At 37.8% G+C, this 20,647-nt stretch overlaps 1 protein-coding gene across 9 annotated transcripts in view; it reads left to right on the top strand.

The window, feature by feature from the left end:
• The window catches only part of enox2 (ecto-NOX disulfide-thiol exchanger 2), a 209,557-nt gene that overhangs the window by 97,086 nt on the left and 91,824 nt on the right, over positions 1 to 20,647 (top strand). Inside the window, exon 1 of one of the 9 annotated variants that reach the window (XM_085130925.1) lies at positions 17,177 to 18,507. The exons of the other annotated variants lie outside the window; for them this stretch is intronic. The gene's annotated coding sequence lies outside the window, so the exon portion shown is untranslated. Of the gene's footprint in view, positions 1 to 17,176; positions 18,508 to 20,647 lie in introns of those variants that run through there. 9 annotated transcript variants of the gene reach the window in all.

Raw genomic sequence — 20,647 nt, 5'->3', positions numbered from 1 at the left:
CACAGGGAGGGCATGCGTTTATGTAAGGATGTGCTATAATTAAACAGTAATTTGAGTAAGTGTTGGTGTTTGCCTGCTAATGTGTCAAATTAAAAAAGGACTTTCTAATTAAAGAATTAAAGAAGTACTGACTAATTAATTGCTTTGTAAGTAATAGAACAAAAAGGCCCTTAAGACAGAGGTGTTGTTCTCTGCTTTCGTGGCAATGCTAATTGGACGGGATTAATACTTCACATTAGCGCAGTCTTAATCGACTCTTCATCTTTTCCTCACATCTTCACATGAACGAGTCCATGACTTGATGGCAATTAATTTAATTTTAATTTGCTGACCACGCTAAACTCTAATTGGGCAATGTATCTTAGATGATTGTAAAAGGGCGGGGTGGGGGTGGGGGGGTAGTGAAATTGACACCACATGTTGACATGTGGGGGAAATAAAAGAAGGTAGCAATCGGTAAAAAGCCTTAAATTAGAAAATGCACCAATTACCAAAAACAATGCTTTGTATTATTGCAGGAGTTTAAAAAATGTTCAAAACTTATAAGTGAAGTTGGTTTAATACAGCTTTTCAATTAAGAAAAAAATGTCTCAACTGTGTTACAAACTTCCTAAAATGAATCCGTACAGATACGTTTATGAAGAGAACATGTTGTGCAAATGTAAACAAACATGAAGCATTTTCTTGTGTTAGGTTCCAATTTATTCATGATCAATGAGCTCTCACTTGTTAGATTTCCCACAACAGCAGTGAGAAGCAAGTATCCTACGGTCATAATGTCATTAGTTTAATGTGAAATCACTCTGTCAGTATGACCGTGCACGTTCTTCTCACAGCAGAAACTCAGAATATTTAATGCATTGTTCTGCTGTCATATTAAGTCACATTAGACGAGGCAGAAATGTTCAGTATATTCAAAAAGTGCTCAGAGCAACAGTGGTAACAGTGTAGAGTTATAGTTTTATAGTTAGAGTATTTTGGCTCTGTGTAACCTGGTAATTCTGCACAAAGTTATTCATATTTGCCTTTCTCTGAGAACTTGGTTTCTCCAGTATTACATAATACAAGGATGTGATCTTATACAGCCTGGGAACTCAACAAGTGGCCTCAAGGGGCAATGGACAGTTTTTCAGAGCTTCCAGTGTAACCAGGATATCCTGGTCAAGAATTTCTATTTCTGTCTGTCAAAAAAGCAAAAGGAGATTTATTTTTTTTTCTCATCCAGCTGAAGGACCAATGAGGTGATGTGGTGGTAAGGCATCCATCATCCCTCCATCCAACGCTCTACAATTCACAAGAATCATAAGAATAAGCCTCATTCTCCCACGTGGGAAAATCACCGCTTTTCCTACAGCATTCGTCGTTTTTTTGTAAAACTCACCTGATGAATCTTCCTTCAAATTGTGCCCAGGGTTAAGCTCATATAGAAATGGAAAAGTGGCTGTTATTTTACATGTTAATGTCCATTTTCATAGGAATCTCAACTATTTTTAGAGTCTTGGTCAGATTTTCTGAAATGAGATGCTAATTTGTTTCGGATATAACACTTGCAAGCTTCCTTCACTTCTCTATGGACTTAAATCCTCATTATTTTGTGCAGTACAGTCAAGCAGTGACAACAGAACTTGACACTTTCTTTCTGTACTTGACACATTACAATAATCTGTGAGTTGCAATGGATCATTAGCCGGATGAGCTACTTTGTCATCCTCTAACCAAAGGTTGCTCAAACATAGTCTATTTTTGGAGATTTGATCTCGTATATTACAGTAATACTCAATAATTGTTAATCATCAAAAGAACAGTCCTTAGGAATCATGAGTGTAAATTTCAGATTGTAAATAATATAAAGGACTGATCGTATTGCTATATACCTTTTACCAGTTTTTGCCATATTAAGTTACCTGCTGAAGCATTATTGCAGCACTGCACTAACACTGTACTGGATCAGCTCACATTGTGTTGAAATTCACAGTAATTCTTTTTTATGATGTGTCATTTACTTGGTGATATAGAGCAGCACTGGTTACCTCTTATGTTTGACCTCATCCCGTTGCTGCTTTTACATTTCTAACCTGTATTCACACTTCTTCATTGACTTTAAGTGTCTTTGCATTGATGTCTCTCACTGAAAAGGACACATTCAGTGTCAGTCAGACTGTCTTTAACTAGTTTCTTCTTCTTCTCTTGACTTTTAACAATCTGATTCTGTTGGACTACGTTGAGTTCAAACGGACCAATCACAAATCTAGCTGCTCCATGTGCTATTTCCAGAATTAAATTGGCTACAAATTAGCTTTGACTTGGCCTGGTATGACCTGAGAGTCTGTCAGTTATTTCTGCCTTCTTGGTTGGAGCCCTTGCAGGACTAGCAGGTAAATGGTGGCCTAGAGCAGATGGAGCTGTGAGTTTATAGGCTTCTAGGGTTGGATTCTGTCTGGCTTTTGATTGTCTTCACCTGGTCAGGTCCTTGAGCCCTTTGAAGCACAGACTCATTGACAGCTGTATTGACTGAGTCTTGTTCAGAAACTCAAATAGAAAGTTTTCTCATTACATGTACAATTCATGGTACTCTCGTGGCATTATAAAGCAACCGCCTCAAATGTTACGCAGCAGAATTGTCTTTCACTAACTCATTTAAAATTTAGGGAATTAACAAATGAACTAACTGATATGAGAAATTGAAGTCCTCACAGATTTGATGGCATGCTTTGAAAATTTCATTTTTTCTGATGACATTTCTTTAACCCTTTAAAACCGGTCAGAGCGGGCACGCTCCGTTTTGGGTTAGGGTTATATATATATATATATATATATATATATATATATATATATATATATATAAATAATATGCTGTAGCTCTGCAACCGCGTAAGCTAGCGCAATAATTTTTTGCATATGAAACCGGAGGAGTTGTACTTACATCTTATGCCATCAGCTTGTCCTCGGTCACAGTTTCCTTCCACATATAACTTTGCAAAAACTGCATAAAAAGCACTTGCAGCAACAAAAACATAATATTCTAGAAACACGCTTTGCCGATCCGATCAGCTGTTCATAACACTTCCTACGTTGGAATAGACGTCAGCGCGAACTATCACATGTCCACCATGACCTGCCCGAAACCGGAAATGTAGTTGGTTTTTTTTTTGTTTTGTTTTTTTTACCATCAGGGCCTCATGAGCCTATACTGGTGTTTTTAAAAGTTATCTTTGACTTTATGACTTTCTGTGTGGTTTCTGGGATGCTTAGGACTCATATTGCTGCTGGAAATAGTTTATTTTGATGCATATGCTGCTTTTTTGCAAATTTGCATTATAATATTTATTCTTGTTTTTCCTGCAGTGTATAAAAATTGGTGTATTTCAAAAATAAAACTATGAAGACACTCAAAATAAATTTCCTGTGGTGGGAAACTATTTTGTGCAACTTTTTTGTATTTACAGTTTTGAGGGATAAGCCTCTTAAATTTCTCTAACTAAAAATATATGTTAAAAAACAAAAACGATTTTCATTTTTTTTGTAGTTTATTGCACTTTTTTGCAATTTATGTAATTACTATGCACTTAATGCATATATATTATTAAAATTTGGGCTATAATGGTTGTATTGATGTATAGAAACTTGAAATGCTCCCAAAAATGGCTCCACAGCATGTAAACATATAATATAAGCTCTGGCGGACTTGGTTCTATGGTAGGTGTTAAAGGGTTAAATCTTTAAAATGCCACACTAAGCAGACAGACACAAAGGGGATGGAGCACTCCTCTCTTGTAAACAGTCAAAAAGTAACATTTGAAATTGAATTGATGTTCTGTTGACTCAGCCTTTAAATAGACGCAGTTTGTCAGAATCCACTCACTTCTCACTCTGACTCGATGTGACGAACTCGATGTTTTTATTTACTTCAGTATGAAAAAGTTCCAGAGAAATTAAGTTCAGTGAACATCACATCACTTGGGAGGTCATTACCAGTTGGTTAATACTAAAAAAAGATTATTGTTGAGCTTCTCTGTGCCCAGTAAAATTTTGTTATACTTTATTTAGTTTTTAAATGAAACACTAACTTCCCCAGCGACCATTCCCTCTATAGCTCAACTACGCACTCGGCCACCATGTTTGCTCTTTATTCTCTGTTTATGTGCACCCACTCTGTGCGTGTGCCTGTCTTTTAACCATCCATAATAAGTGGTGCCTTAGGGTTAGCAGGCACACTGCAAGGATTTTCCCTCTATGTTTGTTATCAGTTTTGCAGCACAGCCAGAGATGGCCATTCCCCTCAAGTCCTGCTGTGTGTAAGCTGCAGGTGGTGAAGAGAATGAGATTTTTAAAATGATGCTGCTCCTGTAGTGGAGCAGTTTTCCCCTTATAATGAATATAAATATCAGTGTAGTAGCAACTGCACATGCATTGAATTATGTCGTGCCTGTTGCTCATGTTAATGTGATAGCAATGATAATCAGAATGTGTGGAGCAGTTTCCAAAACAGATTTGTGTGATTTAAAGAGCCAAAGTTAAAGGCGTTCTAATATTTTGTGATGTCAAACTAAAACCAAAAACCTAACAGCTAAAGGGGAAGATGGAAATCAATCTTATTTTTAAGGTATTTGTTTAAGACTGACTGTCATTTTTCAGGCCTTAAAATGAGGGTTTCCTCTGTCAACTCTGATTTCAATCACAGCGCTGTGCCTCCAGCACTCTTTAACTAACAGTCTTGATCTCATGCAGTCTACAGTGTGTTAGTGAGAGTAACACAATACTAAGAAACACTCCTACTTAAAGGACTTTAAATTAAATGTGTTTTCATGTAACCCAAATATGTCTGACATGAGGACATGAAGGAAGTTAGCATAGTTTGACATCTGTATGTCCACTGCATGCGGTCTGTCTGCTTATTGCAGTAACAAATAACTTTGTGTGGAAAATGCTCTTTGAAGGAGAACACTTACCCTTTGGCTGATTGGGTTTCAAGCACCCTTGTAACAAGGTTGTTTGACTGGGAAAAATATTGAAGTGATCAGAGGGGAGGTATATTTTCAAACCTAAGGCCATGTGTGTGTGATTTTTTTTTATCCGAAGCATTTCCAATGCCTAGATTAAAGAAATGCCCCCGTGAGTGTTTTTCTTTTTATTGGTTTTGTTTTTCATTGCATGAAAATCTATTAATTAAATTTCAACACGAATGCCATTTCACTAGCATTGTTTTAGCCAATAAAAGAACTGTGCTCTAACCGATCCAATCACGTATGCATTAACCTTTAGCGAGAAAGAAATTGAATAAAATCGATTGATTCTGCAGGAAAAAGGTTAATGTCATTTAGCCAAGGAAAATAAAAATACATGCTGCGCAGGTAGGTAGTGGTAACAATCGTCAGGCAGCTTCTGCATCATAATCTGAAATATAGCAGCAGAATTATATGGACAGTATATATTATTATATCCTAGTAGGTCTGACTTCTTTCTGTTAAACCTACCTTTCTTTTATAGAGAACTTTATTACATATATTAAATATTCGACGTGCAGATTCATCTATACAATCTTGCATCCTAACAACCATCAAATGGCTCAGCAAGTTTATTTATACATCTACTGTTTGGAGAGGTTTCTCCGTTTCTGTGCCTCGCTGTAATCACGACCAGATTTTAGTCTTCAGTCTCCTTGACCCTTGAGCTGAAATCATACCTTTTGAAGTATGCATATCCACACGGATCTATCTGATGTAAAATGCATCACCTGTCCACAAAGGTGTGGACGCCCATATATGTATGAATCTATGTCCCACTGTTAATACATGCAGACAGGAAGCTAAGTAGGAGTGCGTTGTAGTTTTCTGAGCCACCAGAGTGTTAGCTACAATAAAGATATGTTAAAAGATGTATTTTTTCCTGTGGAAGCAGGTGCATCTCTGTCCTGTTGGTGAAGCTTGTCTAGTCAGTAAAAAAAGAAACAAAAAAAATGAAGGTGTCTGAGCTATAACGGTGAAGCTAGCTCATCCCGTCATCTGTCAAGGCGCTGCGCTGGCCAAAACAACGCCTGGACTAGACTGCTTAACATAATGTGACGGATGTATTTGTGCTACGTAGTTTTGCAACCACAGTGATTTAAGTTTTGAAATCCTGACGAAGAACAAACCGTTGCACAGCACTTTGTTTTTGCCTCTGATAAACAGCTGAGCGCTATAAAGGAGAGTGGTGTTGATGTCGTAACGTTTTTTTGTCACACCATTTAGCCAGTACAAAGTCTGAGCGTGTAGTTCACACCCTGTCTTCTACTGTGGCCTGCTCGTGATAAATGGTTTCCACTCTGACTGTGTGGAGTCTGTCTGGACTGAAATAAACTTCCATTCAGTAAGCTGAATGTTGAAAAGTGCTTTGTAATAGTTTTGAGAATTACAGGTAAGTATGCCTCTTTGTGGCTCTTTTTGGATGTCACATGGGAGGGTGATGGATTTGAGTATAAAAGATGTAATGTGATGTCACTGACCCACCACTGGTAGGCAAAGGGTCTGTTGGAAGGTAAATTCTGTAATGGGCTACTCAAGCTGTCATGGATGACAGTCCATTGAGATATACGACCATGTCATTGTCCTGTAGAGGTGTGTGTGTGCGGGTAAGCTGACTTGCATGGCGCGTGCTGAGGTGGGGGGAGATCTACAGCGGGATGTCAGTCTTTGTGATGCCAAGGCCACACAGTGACACAAACGATTTAGTGATGCTGATGGACTGGAGACACTAATGACAGATTGATGTTAAAAAGAACTCATTAAGAGATTAACAGGATGCATGCAGCCATGCAAGGGAATTAAAGTGTAATGACTTTGTGAGTTCTGAAGTGATTGTTCTAGATTGAGCAGCTGCAAGTTTCTGCAGACAGATACTCACAATGTCTGCAGAGTATATGTGTTTTAACTCCAGGAGAGAATAGTGATTGAAATGCATGTTCGGCTCCTTATTCTTCTGGGACTCTTCTATTTCACTTGCAAAATAACAGTTTAGTTATCTCCACTCCTGCTGAGGGGAACGGAGAGTGCCATTGTGTCACTGTGAACAGTGTGTTCTTGCACAGTTCTATCAAGCATCTTTTAGTATTTAGGAAACTGTTAATTACAGCAGTTCCAACAAAGAGACTACGTATACAAAGCGTCTGATCCAGGAAAACGTGCAGTTTCTAATTCCACTGATGATCGTCGAGCAAGAAAATTAAATTGATGTTTGTCCTCCTTTTTCCTTTTCCCATTTGTCATCCTTATATTTTTTTAATCACGCTGTCTTGCTCCCTGCCACTTTTCTTTCAGCTGCAGTGGTCAGGGATTTAGTGCCATTTCACCCCATCTTGCAAAGCCTGCAAACATGAGACCTAAATAATTCAGTGCCAGCAGGCGCTCAGCTCTGACGTGTCTCTAGACTTGCACTAAAGTTAATGGTAAAGCCTTAAGCAAGGTTCAAGCTCTGAAAGTATAAAAACAGAAATATTCATTTGGCTGTCATTTTTGTTCATGGTCAAAGCAAAAAAAAAAAACAAACCCAAAAACCTGCATTGCTTTGCGAATGGTCCTCTCGGTCTTATAATTCATGCAGTGTAACAAGAAAGGTGAACAATTAGTTGCTTCTTCATGCCTCAGCCTCGGGGAAATGACCAAATAAGTTTTATTTTGGGGCATTTTCCCATCCTTATAATTAGTCTTTTCTGAATTGATTTCTAATCAGCACATGCCCTGCAGGCTTCAATTTTAGAATTTAGCAGTGAGCTACCTACAGCCCATAAACATGCTTAGTGTTCCTTTTAGTATAAACTTTGATAAACAGTTGATTGATACAGAGAGAATATTTGATTTGGGAGTAATATTGCATAAAAACAGCATAAAGCTTTATCCAACATGCTAACTGCATTAGTTCTCCTAAAGCTGGAATAGACAGCATTTATTGGCAACACTTGACAATAAACCCAAAACATTTTTGTCATTATTTTAAGAAAGAACTGCGCTTCTTCTTCTCCAGTTGGCTCTATTTTTAGGATTTAAAAGAATCTAGGCCATGACCGAAAACGTTGGCCAGTAACGAGTATTTTCAGATCTCAGCAGATAAGTACTATGAATTAGCATAATAAGCTGCAGCAAGATGCATGCTTTTATAGACCGTAAGCTACAACAGTAAGTTGGTTAATGGATTCTTCAATTAACAGGCAAGTTATTTCCCCCCAAACTCAATACACTAAAAACATATATGCTTATCTTGAATTTCATGCCAGCAACATGTTTCTAAAACCGGGACGGGGGCATCAAGATGCTGGGAAACCAATTATTTTGCAACAGATCAGCAGTGTGATTGGGATGTTCTTTTTATACCCATAGAGACAGAGTCTGTCACGAGTAAGGACGGGCTTTCGTAAGCAGCACAGAAGGAATTCATGAGCACACAGCTGCACAGTTTAAGAACAGTGTTTTTTACATGTGATTGCAAACAGTGTGAAGACCTCATCATCTACAGTAAATAAAAGAGGGCGTTGTGATGGTGCGCTGCCACCTTACAGCAAGAACATTGTTTTGAATCCACCACGTGGCTGGAGCCTTTCTGAGTGGAGTTGCTGGAAATGTGAGTTTTTTTGGCTTCCTCCCAGAGTCCAGCGATATACGCATGAGGTTAATTGGTGATTCTTAATTGGCCGGCAATTAGTCTGAGAGCAAATAATTGACCGTGTCTTTGTTAGCCCTGTGATAGACTGTCGACCTGTCCAGGGTGTACCCTGCCTCTCTCCTTATAACAGCTGACATAGGCTACATCCCCCGGTGACCCTGAATTGGATAAGCAATTAAAAAATATGGACTACACATTAAAACATTATGAAATTTGGGGGATTTTGAAAAAGGACTGGGACTGCAAGGGACATTGCTGACTACCAATAATGAATAGCCATAATCTTCATTCATTAAAAACTGACACGGTTCTTTGTTGGAAATCATTGCGTGGGCTCAGATGCTCTCCTGAAAACGATTGTGTGAACACAGTTCAGAGCTACATCCACAAATTAGAACTTTATCTTGTAAAGAAAAGACTTCTATGAAACAAAATCCAGAAACACTGCTCATTTTTCTGAGTATGAAACCATTTTAGAAGTGAAGCTGAAAACTGTCCTCGAGTCTGCCAGATAATAAGAATCTGTGTGTTGTCAGCACACAGTTAAAAGCCTGCATCCATGACATTCATAGGGGTTCATTAGTGCACGTGACATGTGAACAACTGTGAGGGTTCCATTAACGGTAGGGGTGGGGGAAAAAATGGATACTGTGTAGCATGGTGATATTTTGTTTGCTAATAATGTATCGATACAGGGACAGCAGAAATCGATATTTTGTTACAAAAAGGCAGCAATAAACATGACAGTTTACTTATTTTAATTTAAGACATGTTTTATTTTAATTAAGTTTAAAACTTTTTTATTTAATGTAAAATTCTATTTTGTTTTAATTTACTTTCAAATTCTTCAGTTGCTGAAGGGGCTGCATAGTTTTCATAAACTGCATAGTTCAGAATAGCTATAATTGTACCAGATGGTTGATTCAGTTAAGTTGGACTAGACTGTAATACAAACCGTTCAGTTTGTCAACAATCAAACTGAAATGAGAGAAAGACTGAGTGTGAGACTTTGATATTAGAGAAAATGAATATTGATAAAGTTTACCTTTATGTACAGAATCTGAATATCGCAAAATATTTTAAAAAATTGCAATAATATCGTATCGTGGGATGTATGGTGATTCCCACCTCTAATTAACGGTATATATACATATAAAGGTTTGGGAGGAAACTATGTTGCCATCAAGATGATGTCTTTTTCAGCTTAAGCATTGCTTATTTTAGCAAGATGATGGCAAATTAGATTTTTTAAATTATTTACACTATGACGGCCATAAAATAAAATGGTCTTGGTGCTAAACTTCCATGCATGTATCCCGTACCTATCCATTCTCTTAACCCTTTTCCAACCCAGGTCACTGGAGAACTTTCATGGACACTGGAACAAGAAGCATACACCTTGGCACCTTAGAACATGTGGAATAATAATACAGAAAGCCTGTACGTTCCCTTTGATTTAGGACATTTAGTAGAGGTGGGAATCACCATACATCCCACGATACAATATTATTGCAATTTTGTAAAATATTTTGCGATATTCAGATTCTGTACATAAAGGTAAACTTTATCAATATTCATTTTCTCTAATATCAAAGTCTCACACTCAGTCTTTCTCTCATTTCAGTTTTATTGTTGACAAACTGAACGGTTTGTATTACAGTCTAGTCCAACTTAACTGAATCAACCATCTGGTACAATTATAGCTATTCTGAACTATGCAGTTTATGAAAACTATGCAGCCCCTTCAGCAACTGAAGAATTTGAAAGTAAATTAAAACAAAATATAATTTTACATTAAATAAAAAAGTTTTAAACTTCATTAAAATAAAACATGTCTTAAATTAAAATAAGTAAACTGTCATGTTTATTAAACACATTTGGACAGTGAAGGAATGTCAGGATTGTTGCTCAGAAAAAGGATCAACATGCTCTGAAGTCAGAGCACAAAAACCTTTTTTGTAACAAAATATCGATTTCTGCTGTCCCTGTATCCATACATTATTAGCAAACAAAATATCACCATGCTACACAGTATCCATTTTTTTCCCCACCCCTAACATTTAGTATGTTTTACCATTTAGCATAATACAGACTTTAAATTACAAAGCTGTTTGCGTCAGTGTCCCGACCGTTTTGAAAAGAGGGTTGTACATCTCCAGAAGAGGCTGTTATCTACCCAGCACTTCCTCTGTATCTCAGCCCTCCAACCCCCATCCTCAATTTAGTTGAAATAGAAGCTGCCATTTCCTCCTGTTGAGTGCATGTTTCTCTAACAGAGAGGGCCGGCCCGAGATTCAAAGGCTCAGATGGTTCAATTACAAATGTAAAAGCAATTGAGAGGTTTTATCTAGAGTGTTTTTCATGAAGCCACCAGCGATTGTCAGATCTCTACATGTCTGAGATTGTTTAAAACACCAAAGAATAACTGCTCTCTCAGAAAGGTCGGATTACTAGATGAATTATTTATGCTGTCTATGTGGATGAGGTTTGTTTCTATTACAGCTGAACCAAAATTGCTTTACACAATCCTTTGGTGTTTTTTTTCTTTAGCTCTTTTAAATGGTACCAGAAGACTGTTGAACACAGACCACAGTGTTCCTTCACCATATAATTGGAGATGAACATGATACAGGAAGTGGTATGTTTCGCTCATACATTCAGAGCTTGAGTTTCTTGGGAACGTAAGCAAAACAAGAAGGGGCGCAAACATGGAAAATACAGTTTGGACACGTCATAGTTTTCCTTGTTGTCTTGTTGCCTCCGTGCGAATGAAACTCCCTGTTTTCACCGGTATCATGCTCACAGCAGCTTGTTCATCACAGACGCCCCACAGCTCCACTTCTCTTCTCTTAATGCCCTGCCTCGCCTCGCCTCGCCTCGCCTTTCGCCCATCCCTCCTCTCCTTCGTCTTTTTCCCTCTAAGCCTGAAGCCAGTTTAACTCAGCGACACCAGCTGCCTCTTACTGCCTGACATTATTGCCTCTTCTTCGTCATCCTGCCACCTTTTTTTGAGAGAGTTCAGAAGTAATACTAAAAAAAGGAGTAATTAATCAATTATAAATTAGCCGAATTTATTTGACTAAATGTGAGCTGTCATCTGACTGATTCATAACAGCATGTAGGTTGTGTATGCTTCTCTAATTTGAGATTCAGGTAACATGACGAATTTATCTTATGCATTTCCTCGGCTAGAAAGGGACTCTTTGCACCTGAATCTTAGCAAATATCAGAGCATTTTAAAAATATAGTTTAGACTGTGAAGGACTGACCGTTTGGTTGACGAGAGGCCAACAAACCGATGGTCACCAAGCCAATGTAACTGGATCAATAACCCATTCACACAACATCTGGATCAGCTGTTTTCATACAATGCTTGTGACTGGCCGAAACAAATTGGTGTTTTATATTCATTACAGTTGTAAACACAAGCTTTACAACTGAAGTGTGGCCTTTTCAGACTAGCGCTAATAAAACATCTTTGTCCAAAACAAAAATTCCCAGCGGGGAATCATTTGCTCAGTTGCTGTTCCACAGAGCACAGATGCTTATTATTGAGTAACAATCCAATTATCTTGGATTATCGGATTTATTTTGATTCATAGCTTGTGGTATAGCAGGAAAAAACCAGATCAGCTGGATCGCAGAATATAATAAGAAACATGAGGTTTATGGCATATTTATGATTCTGTTGTTTTTGTGTTTATCTAAACATTGGTTCAAAATCTAAAGACAATCAGTTCACCGCTAATTTATTTTCTATTCAGTTGTTTTCTTCAGCACTCATGAATATGAGTTGTGTACTCCGTCATCCTTGCAGCTTCATCACGAGGCCTGTTCAGCGATACGCATAAAGTGCCACCCATCTGTTATTATTGCATGATTGTACCAGTGTGCGCACAACCTAGGAATAGTTATTGATGTCAGAGCTTTTCAGTAGTGAAGTAGTCTATCTGAAAGACCTTTCAGGTGCAGACAACATAGTCAAACATCAGAGAGGAGATATCCAAAGCAGGATTACTGTTTGACAGACAGTCCAGAGTCTTTTTTGTTACGTTTGAGCAAAGTCTGAAAAACAAAAATGTCACGGGAGAGCTGCACTGTGGCTGATCACGTGTTCCGACTCCTTTGAAGAAACACATACAGCATGTAAGTAAGCAAAGGAAAAAACCTGTATACTACCCTTCTTCTCAAGGGATATGCAGTGTGCTTCAAAAAAAGTAAGGAAAACAAGTGTTTACAAAAACTTCTAAGTGTCTACATGAGGGTGCGTGTGTTTACACCAAGAACAGATTCATGCAATAGATTCAGAATCAAATCGTTTGAATTTTGCAACTTTAGTGAGGTCGATTTAATTGAAATTTATACAATCGCAATTTTCATTCAACACTCAAGCCTCTATAATAATAGAGTAAAGCTGTAATTACAGAAGTATTTGAAATTTATTGAATTTTTTTTTTCTCTTTTGAAAGCTAAATTTCAGTTTCTACTTGTGAAGTGATCTTGACCTGAGTTTATTCATTTATTCGTCACCTTTTTCAGTTTCTGAAAGACACCAGTCTTGCTGCTCTCTAGCAACAACTGGCAACACAAGCTGAAGATTACATCATGCAGGTACCTTTGGGCTGCAGTCTGAAAAGCCTGATGGATTAGAAGAAAGTCGACTAAAATTCTGGATGTGTCTCGTTTTCTGTTTCTCTCACAAAGTCTCCCAGACATCCAAGAGGGGCAGATATACTCTGCACTTTCAACATCTTATCATAAGCAACCCCCTTCCTTAACAATGACTTTCTCTGCCCAGGGTTTCGCTGCTGCTTTTCCCTTTCTTTTTTTCACTACATCCCATATTCCTCTCCCAGTACGTGGAGGCGATAATCCTCTGGGTGGACGATTTAGATGATATGCTAAAGAGTTCATAAGCTTGTCTTTACCTGCATATATTTTGTACTGTGTGCGTAGCTTGTGCATGCTCAATCTCTACTGTATATTTATTAGGGGTGGGGGGGAAAATGGATACTGTGTAGCATGGTGATATTTTGTTTGCTAATAATGTATGGATACAGGGACAGCAGAAATCGATATTTTGTTACAAAAAAGGTTTTTGTGCTCTGACTTCAGAGCATGTTGATCCTTTTTCTGAGCAAGAATCCTGACATTCCTTCACTGTCCAAATGTGTTTAATAAACATGACAGTTTACTTATTTTAGACATGTTTTATTTGAATTAAGTTTAAAACTTTTTTATTTAATGTAAAATTATATTTTGTTTTAATTTACTTTCAAATTCTTCAGTTGCTGAAGGGGCTGCATAGTTTTCATAAACTGCATAGTTCAGAATAGCTATAATTGTACCAGATGGTTGATTCAGTTAAGTTGGACTAGACTGTAATACAAACCGTTCAGTTTGTCAACAATCAAACTGAAATGAGAGAAAGACTGAGTGTGAGACTTTGATATTAGAGAAAATGAATATTGATAAAGTTTACCTTTATGTACAGAATCTGAATATCGCAAAATATTTTAAAAAATTGCATTAATATCTTATCGTGGGATGTATGGTGATTCCCACCTCTAATATTTATACAAGACTTTCATTTTCATATTGGAAATGTGGCCAATTTATATTCTTAAACCAATTAAATGAGAAAAACATGGTTGTTGTCTGACTAGAGTTTCACAGATTGCATGTTGTGATCAAACCTTTGTTTTTGAACTGTCAATTCTCATATGCGTTCTGGAAGATGTAGGGTATTGCAGCATGATGATGATTGTATCAACGCAGCATCGGCTTTATTAACACTCTTTTGATGTTCTCTTCCTGGGCCTGACTTCCCCCTCAGGTGGGGAGTTAATAGGTTTAATCTAAAGTCAGCATGCCAGATGAGTAGTGTTAAATCCCAAACTATGTTGTAATGGCATTGACCGGAAAAGAGTTTTGAGTCATTTGTAGAGGTGGGAATCACCATACATCCCACGATACGATATTATCACAATACTTAACGCACGATACGATATTATTGCAATTTTTTTAAAATATTTTGCGATATTCAGATTCTGTACATAAAGGTAAACTTTATCAATATTCATTTTCTCTAATATCAAAGTCTCACACTCAGTCTTTCTCTCATTTCAGTTTGATTGTTGACAAACTGAACGGTTTGTATTACAGTCTAGTCCAACTTAACTGAATCAACCATCTGGTACAATTATAGCTATTCTGAACTATGCAGTTTATGAAAACTATGCAGCCCCTTCAGCAACTGAAGAATTTGAAAGTAAATTAAAACAAAATATAATTTTACATTAAATAAAGTTTTAAACTTAATTAAAATAAAACATGTCTTAAATTAAAATAAGTAAACTGTCATGTTTATTGCTGCCATAAAAAAAAGTTAAACACATTTGGACAGTGAAGGAATGTCAGGATTCTTGCTCAGAAAAAAAAAAAATTTTTGTAACAAAATATCGATTTCTGCTGTCCCTGTATCGATACATTATTAGCAAACAAAATATCATGATACTACACAGTATCCATTTTTCCCCCCACCCCTAGTCATTTGTCAAGTTTCAATTGGCTGAAGGAGATGTGGAGACACTGCATGCACACAGTCAAAATGACGTGATTTCAGATAAAGAAACGTCAGCTGTATTCTCTTCACAACGAGTTTGTTTAAAATATACATGCATGAAAACACGACCTGATAGAAAAAGTGGGTTCACTGCAGACAGAAACATGGTTTGTCCTTGCTTTCCTTTTAAACCTTTATATTGGGGATCAGCTATGAGTATGCAGTGGCATTGTGTTCAGTAATGCCGTACCACAATATGGTGCTGAAAATGTCTTTGTTGCAGCGTTGTTGCTATTCCAAGCCAGTTAAAGGGGTTTACTAAGGCAGCTCAGGTTTTTTGTCTGCCATGAGCTACGGGCTTCTGCGAGGGAAGGTATCTCTCATGGCTCTAGTCAACCATGCTTCCATTAGAAAAAAGATGATCTATTGAAATAACGCCAATGACCTCCATCCACCGAGCTTTACTAAAGAACGCATCAGACCATGATTTATTGAATGCTTCGCGTCTCTGTGGAGGTCACTGTCTGCTAGAATCTTTTATATATGGTCTTAAAAACCCATCCGTACTAATATGTGTCTCCCATTAAGTTTCACGACCAGTGATGCAGTTGATGACATACAACAGGAAAATGTCTATACCTCCAGCTGTTAGAGTGATAGTAAAAACATCCATGTCCTTTCATTTGTTTCGGTATTGATCATGTAGTGTTGGCCTTTGTTTCGTTTATCAGCACCAGCCTGAGTATCTGTCCTTGAGTAATTCAAAAGAGGGTCCATTGTACTTACATTTACACATGTAAGATAGCTTTTTCTTTTTTAAATCTTTCTTTACAAAGGCGAGCAAATGTTCAGCCTGCAACATATTTTTCATTATATACTGAAGTAATCAAGTGTATAATGTAGTTTGCATAGCTTTCAATTATTGTTTTGAATAACCATTTTCTACAGTCAATACGATTGACATTTTTACTATATTTAAAAAAATGAAAAGTCCAAAAAACATTTATATTCTTTTGTAATGTTGTAATTGGAGCACTCGGTTATTGTAACCATTAGGGGTGCAACGATACACAAGATTCACGGTTCGGTTCGATACTTTGGTGTCACGGTTCGATATTTTTTCGATACAAAAAAATGTTCATGCCTTTTTAATTTGTCATTTATTAAAATTATAAATATATATTTTAACTCAAAAGTACAGTTTTTAAATTTACTGTTGCTGAAACAAAGTAATAAAATAATAAATCTATCTGATGGAGAAATCCCTCATCTTTGGAAAAGAGAGTTTATTCCAGAGAAATGTCTCTTTCCAAAATAAAAGCTCTACTATACGCTTCTTCTGGGCTATATTCTCAGCAGCATATTAAACATATCAGGTCCCCATAAGGAGAATCATGTGCTAACGGCTGTCTAAATGACTCGGGTAAAGTTTGTAGCATGCTTGCTTGTTGTTTTTGTCTGCTTCCACTTGTCTTTGCACTAGGATGATGTCGGAGTAAATGTGCAGTCATATTCGTTGTGTTCCCACTAGTACTGTCGGCGTTAATCTGAAATGACGTTAACGCCACAACACGGCAAATCTCCGTTAACGAGCTACCGCGGATCGCCCCGTGCGTGGGGCTGGACGGTGTCAACAGTTAACGAGCTAACTGCGCTAACGCACTAGTTCCTACCAATGTAATTGAGCATTGCTGGCACATCCGACATACTGTTTTACTTTAGTCCATGACGCGCTTACCTTCAGGGTCATACGTCACATGAAAACCAAAATAGTTCCAAACGCCAGATCTGAATGAGGGTGGCGGAGGTTCAATTTGCCATGTTGCAAGGAGAGCTTAGCTTCTGTCTCGCTAGCTTGCCCTGCGCTCAGTGGATCTGCGCTCGACAGTGCAGTCTAGGCTGCACTGTCGAGCGCAGATTCACTGAGCTCTCAACACAGACAGCATCGTCAGAAGGAAAGTTGATAAAATAAATTAAACATTTTGTATTACATATGCGTACCGAACCGAAAGCACTGCATCGAACGGTTCAATATCAATACATGTATTGTTGCACCCCTAGTAACCATGGTGTGAAATTATAAGAAACCACAAATTCACCATGCAAAAAGAAACTTTTAAAGTGGTTTCAGAAAATTGGATACTGTGTAAAAATGTCAATTAGAAAAAACATTGCAATGATTTGAAAATGTGTGAAATTATATATTTAATTGAAAACTGCAAATTCGGCATACAACATGTTAGAAACTTTATAAAGTTAAAAAGTGTAAACATATTTCTGAAATACCAGTTGGATATCTAGATGTTTTTATCATTTTATGTAAGAAATACAAAAATTGCAACATCTTTTCTGGTTGCAGCTTCTCCTCAGCTGTGGAACAGAAATGCAGAAGCATGTCGTTCATCGATCCCCACTGGAGTTTCTGACTTTTCCCCTTCCCTACGTCTTCTTTCTAATCTTACACAGTAATTGATCTAAAGCCAGTGTGTTCCACAACCCAGTTGTATTTCAATTACTTTTTGATAGAGGTGTAGAAGCACCATTACTGCACAGTTCAAAAACTGAGGTTTCAATGCAGGCTTTAATGGGGGGGTTAGCATTGGGGTTTTTTTTATTTGGGGTTTTTTTTTTTCATTTGTTTTTATTTGTTTACCCTTACAATTTTAAGAATTTTTTTCTGGCATTATGTCAGGTAGATTATTCTATTCCTTGGCTGTATTCAAACTTTACCGAGCTGTGACCACATGCGCAGAGTTACATTCCAAAAATGTTTTATATATTCCTTTAGCTTAAGTATTCAGCGTGGACACCCACCCAGGTAAAGGTGAACGAATCCTGAAGCTTTCCAGTCATCATCTGTCAGAAGCCTACTAAAATATTGCAGCTTTCAGGAAGTGTGGAGTCTTTCTGGGAGGCTTGCTCTTTTGAAACCCTGCTATTCCTCCAGCCCTTCTTGTCACAACATTGCACTGGCAGTCGTTACTGTGACAAGCTCAAAGAAAGCTGCCTGGATGAAGAGGCGTGGCCAGATAAGAGCCCTGGCAAGTTCACTGAGCTGTTGACATTTCCTCACAGCAAGTCCCCTGGTTCTAATTGGCTACTGCTGATAAGATTCCCATGTTGTAATTGGCAGCTGCTGATAAGATGCTGTCACCTGCTGCAGTAGTCAGCAGCACGGGGAGATGACAACGACTCAGCAGTCAGTAGGCGGACGGGGCTAAATCCAGGGCCTGAACCTTGTTTTCCAGAGATTCTATTCCAATCTGGGGTTGGCGCTGGCTATGGCAGTCGTGCAGACCAGGGAGCAGGTGCTTAAAGATCCTAAAAATACGTCTTATCAATTCATTTCTTAATATGAATGAAAATGCAGTTTCTCAGCCTTTTTTTAAAGACAATCTGTCTCCGCCTGTGCTTATCTATGCTCTTGTCATTGCTGTGATAAGGGCTGCAGTAATTCTGAAAAGGCTGTATTTCTGTGTAACAATAACATCTCAGCACTATTTAAATCTAAATGGGTACAAACTGTTTTGTGGGTTGTTTCTGTCTGCTGCTAGGCCATTATCTTATGAAATCATATCCATATTAAACTTACTTACTTATATCTGCATAAACTGTTGGGGGTAGCAGAGTTGTTCATGCACATTTCCATGAGGACAGTGATAGGTTATCTGGCTATTTATAATTCCTTAACCGTATCTAGGTTTTTTGGACATTGTGTGTAAACTGTGTTGTAATGTTTTGAAGTAGACCATGGCAGACATAACAGAGCTTCAACAAGATTCAAAGAGATCCTGAACTACATGCCGCAGACAACTGTGCTGCTTTCTGAGATATTTGTAGCCAAGTTATCCAATTACTATCTCCCTACTACTTCTCTGTGCTGATGAACAGTTGGTCGATTTCAGAAGCAGGTGCAGTTTCAGGGAATGCATCTCTGCTAAACCAGCCAAGTATGGCATAAAGATCTGGTGGAACTGTGATATCAAAACTCCTCTTTGCATGAAAATGATGGAAAACCAGAACTCCAGAATTACAATTAAGAATACAATTTACAATGTTTAATGGTTCAGTGTATAAATAACACAACTAGATTTCAGTATAGGGCTGCCACAAACGATTATTTTGATAGTCGACTAGTCACCGATTATTTTTGCGATTAGTCGACTAATCAGATCATCATCCATTGGATGTAAAACGTACAGCTTATTGCACCAGCAGCATCTGCTCTTATATAACTATCATTAGCTTACAGCTTGAAGTGTTTAAGGTATGTGCTAACTAAAAATAAAGACAAGATGATAGTTTATTAAATGTTAATGACATTTGCAGATTGTTTCGGTGAAGTTTAATAAACTCCTTGCTATCTAAAATATAACAGGACACCGGAGTAAATTCTCCAGCATCTCACACTTCTGATAATCAGCTGTCTGCTTATTCAGCTGTGTAAAAACTATAACTTTAATCTCAGCCAAACCGATTTACTCAGGAACAAATAAAATACTAAAAAAAGCCAAACAATAACATTTTTAAGTTATCTAACTGACTTATATATCATGTTTAACCTGAGTAGTGAAAGACGGCGGTGGATTTGTAAACTATTAGCCGGGAGTCCGGTGTTCTCACAGCTCTAGTTAGCCTAGCCCCCGGCTAACTATCGAGCTAGTGGGTAACAGACGTCTCCGAAAACGTCGGAGCGCTTTTGAAAATATGTGGTGTCTTGATAAACTGAGCAGATATTTGAGGTTTACACAGCTACATTCTCGCCTGAAAATATGTTAAACGTTTATTTTGTGACCCAGAAAGAATAATAAGAGTAATATTAAAACTAACTAGCTGCCGCCATTGTTGGAAACTGAGCTGGGCTGCGCTGGGCTGCGCTATGAATTCTGGGACACAGCTTCTTCTTCTTCTTCGGGGTTTAACAGCAGCTGGCATCCTTGTACATGCAGTGCTGCCATCTTCTGTTTCAGTCCGTTATTACACTCTTAAATCCTACTACTTATTCCTGCGTCTTTTGTGATCTTACAAAGCTTCAAACGACACATCGACTATTAAATCAGTCGTCGACGATTTTGATAGTCGACGTAATCGTGACTAGTCGACTAATCGTGGCAGCCCTATTTCAGTAGATTAAAGCCAACTGAATCTTGTCCCCTCCCATTTCAAGTGCAAAATCCTATTCATTATGACAGGGCAACACTGGGGCTTCCACAAACCAGTGCCTGCTCCTGTGTATTGTCAGTGGATTAGTTCTCAGTTTGTGAGAACATCACGTTGTTGGAACATGGAATTACACACTAATCAATGTGTATTTATGAGTGCAATATTCTCTTTTCAATTAAATGAACTAAAACACGTATTCATTGTGCCTTTTAATTGTGAAAATATCTTAAGGACAGGTTGCAGTACTTTGGGGGCTCCATATTGTAGTGGATTACACATTTACTT

Source organism: Neolamprologus multifasciatus, chromosome 2, assembly GCF_963576455.1.
Source record: "Neolamprologus multifasciatus chromosome 2, fNeoMul1.2, whole genome shotgun sequence".
In the NCBI taxonomy this organism is placed as follows: Eukaryota; Metazoa; Chordata; class Actinopteri; order Cichliformes; family Cichlidae; genus Neolamprologus; species Neolamprologus multifasciatus.
The sequence above is the reverse complement of the archived record's forward strand: the minus strand, read 5'-3'. Positions and strand labels throughout refer to the sequence as shown.